The following is a 3,430-nucleotide window of genomic DNA, read 5'->3' on the forward strand; positions in this document are numbered from 1 at the left end:
CTGCCTCAGCGTGGTTTGATGAGCAGTGCCATGTCCGCACCCAGGATTCGAACCAACGAAACACTGGGCCGCCTGCAGCGAAGCGCGCGGACTTAACCACTTGGCCACGGGGCCAGCCCCCATAGGGGCAGGATTTTTGTCAGCCATATTTACTGCTGAATCTTCAGAGCCTAGAAGAATACCTGGCAATAAACTCACTTAACATTTATTGAACGAAAAAGCATCCACACTCATTTTGCCTCTTGGTCTGAATCATCAACAGTAAAAGCATGGAGAAGTAAAAAAAGATAATAGCTATCAAAATTCAGAGAAAGACCAGGTCTGCTTGGCTTTGCCTCACAAGTTGGGTCTTCAGAGCCTTTGCGAGTCTCAATTTTCTCCTCAGGAAAACGGAAACAATTTCTGCTCCATCGACTTAATTACAGTTCTTCTCGTCCCAGCCCTTCCAAGCTGTAGGTGTTGACAGTTCTCCAGTCTACATTCTGAAGCAGCTCTGAACCTTGGAGGGGGATCTTCCCAGCAGGTAGAGTCCATGCTCTGTCTGGCAGCTGCTAACACAATGATGAATGTGTCTATGGTGAGTTACTGGGAGCCACCAGGCTGAAGACTTTCTCAGAGGCCCTTTTGTGCACTTTCAATTTGTAGGATTTGAGATCAGTCACAGTGAATAGACCCAAAGCCCATCCCAGATTGAACCCAGAAATACCACTTAGCTGTGTCAAGTTTTCTCTAGAGCCTAAATCCTGATCCTACAAATCCAGTCACTTGACAATTTCAATCCCAAAGGCAACAAGATGCCATTCTACTTCTGGGAAGGCACGTAATATGAGGTGGAGTCAGATATCCTTCAGTTCAAACCTTGGCCCTTCATTTCCCACAGGGTTATCCTGAATTTGTCACCCCTCTAGGTCTTTGTTTCCTCAGTTGTTAATGGAAGTATTGCCCAGATCTCAGGGTGATTTTGAGGATTAAATAAAGTAGCACAAGTCAGACCACGCTGAGGCAGCGTCCCACATGCCACAACTAGAGGAACCCACAACGAAGAATACACAACTATGTACTGGGGGGCTTTGGGGAGAAAAAGGAAAAAATAAAATCTTTAAAAAAAAAAAAAAAAAAAGATGTTCTTCATCAATGTGAGGTGATTTTTCCCTCTTCACTTTTTATGTGGCCAATCTAAAAAACAATAGCTCATGAGAATGGGAATTCCTGGAATAAGTTCCACGCCTCATTCATGTGTATAATCACAGCAATCCTGTCACACAATAGATTATCATAAAACTCTTATTGAATGCACTCCTTATATTTAAAATTTAAAATTTTTTCATAATTAAAAACAGTAAGTTCTTTATAACACATGAAGAAAGAAAAAACAAAACCAGCCCTGTTTTACTATCCAGATATAACTACTGTTAATATTTTGGGGTATTTTCTTCTGATTTGAATGATGTGCATGTTTTTAATTATTATGTTATGATATATTAAAATTAAACATAGTTGTTTTTAATACTATCTACTTTATTTTCATTTTAACAGAGAAAATTTCATTCTGTAGGACATTTGAAAATTTTAAAAGTACAAAGAAAGAATAAAATACACGACATGACTTTTTAAAAATAATGATAATCAGGAGCCAGCCTGGTGGCGCAGTGGTCAAGTTTGCACATTCCACTTTCCCAGAGTTCACTGGTTCGGATCCAGTGTGCAGACTTACACATCACTTGGCAAGCCATGCTGTGGCAGACGTCCCACATATAAAATACAGGCAGATGGGCACGGATGTGAGCTCCGGGCTAGTCTTCCTCAGCAAAAAGAGCAGGATTGGCAGAAGATGTTTGCTCAGGGCTAATCTTCCTCAAAAGATAAGATGAAATGGAATAATGATAATCAGATATATAACTAATGATAAACAGAAATAACTACTTTTATTTGTGTCCTCCACTTTTTCTATTTTTTTAAGGTGCTTGAAATATTGACATACATGATGATTTTAAGCATAAAGAACTCAGACATGTTCATGGTTCCTAGATGGAAGATAAAATAAAGAATGACTTAATGACAGATAATATCTGTCAGTGGGTGGTATATTTCTTTCCAAAAACTCAGGATCTTCATATAAATTTTAAAGATGCAGAAAATCACTATTCTGGTTCAGTGATATTGAAAATGGTCATATGTTACTCTTTGCAGCCCTACTTTTAGAGAGACAAAATGAATTTTTTTGTTGTTTATTAATCCTCTCAGAGGTGTTTTAAACTTTTCAGTATTTTAGTAATAATTACCAAGTCCTTGAACAGAATAGTAAGGATTAATGTTTAAAATAGGTATCAATCATGGACATAGATTCCACTTGAATGGCAGAATAAAGGATTCTGGAACCACAAGCCCTGGAAAGTTGGAGGAAGAGAATGAATGAGGGTATAACGTCAAGGACAAACCGTGTCCATGGTAATGAAACTCTACACCAGACTGGATTCTTTTTTTGTTGTTGTTAGTTCATGTCTTTTATTAATCCATGTACCATTACTTGTCTTCTGGTTTGTTGAAACAATAGGTCAGACAACATTTGCCACAATAATGTCTGTCAAAATGGCTAGCCATAAAAACTCCAGCACCACATTCATCTGAAGGGCACTCCCGACGAAGGCAACTGATTTTGCCATTCTCATCTACCTTATAGTACTTCAGGACAGCCAGCTTAACCTTCTTTCTCTTATGCTTATTCTTCTTGGGAGTGGTGTAAGACTTCTTCTTTCTTTCCTTAGCACCACCACGAAGTCTCAACACAAGATGAAGAGTGGATTCCTTTTGATTGTTGTAGTCAGACAAAGCATGTCCATCTTCCATTTGCTTGCCAGCAAAGATCAGTCTTTGCTGATCAGGAGGAATTCCTTCCCTATCCTGGATCTTGGCCTTTATATTTTCTATTGTATCCTAGGGTTCAACCTCGAGAGTAATGGTCTTCCCCGTAAGGGTTTTCATGAAAATCTGCATCTTGGCAGCGGTGCAACCGCAGATGGCGGATCAGAAAAGCCAGACTGGATTCTTGAATGTAGGCTCCAGTCTGAGTAAGGGGAGATCCATCAGATTGTTCAAGCACTGCCTTTTCCACTCTTGGCATCTTTGTTTGTAGTCAGTTCTTGGTAGTATAGAACATGTCTTCATATCATGTGAAATCCTTCCTCCCCCACACACAATTGGTAGACAGGAAGTAAGTTGTATGGGTCTCAGTTTATCAGAGAATGACTTTTTGACTACCTGGAGGGGCACATAATTCTAGGTGCGCAATATGTTTTTCCACTTAAAAAATCTGCAGGACCTCAGTACACTACTGAAATTTTATACTGTTAATCTCCTTCCCAGCCCTCCCCAAAGAGAGCTGCAGTCTTTCACCAGGGTATCTCTGCGTTGAGGAAAAGAAAATAATCAG

At 39.7% G+C, this 3,430-nt stretch overlaps 1 pseudogene; it reads right to left on the reverse strand.

The window, feature by feature from the left end:
- Nucleotides 1-2,474: 2,474 nt before the first annotated feature.
- On the reverse strand, nucleotides 2,475-3,009 carry LOC106837997 (ubiquitin-ribosomal protein eS31 fusion protein-like; annotated as a pseudogene).
- Nucleotides 3,010-3,430: the final 421 nt, after the last annotated feature.

This window comes from Equus asinus, chromosome 3 (assembly GCF_041296235.1).
Source record: "Equus asinus isolate D_3611 breed Donkey chromosome 3, EquAss-T2T_v2, whole genome shotgun sequence".
Classification (NCBI taxonomy): Eukaryota; Metazoa; Chordata; class Mammalia; order Perissodactyla; family Equidae; genus Equus; species Equus asinus.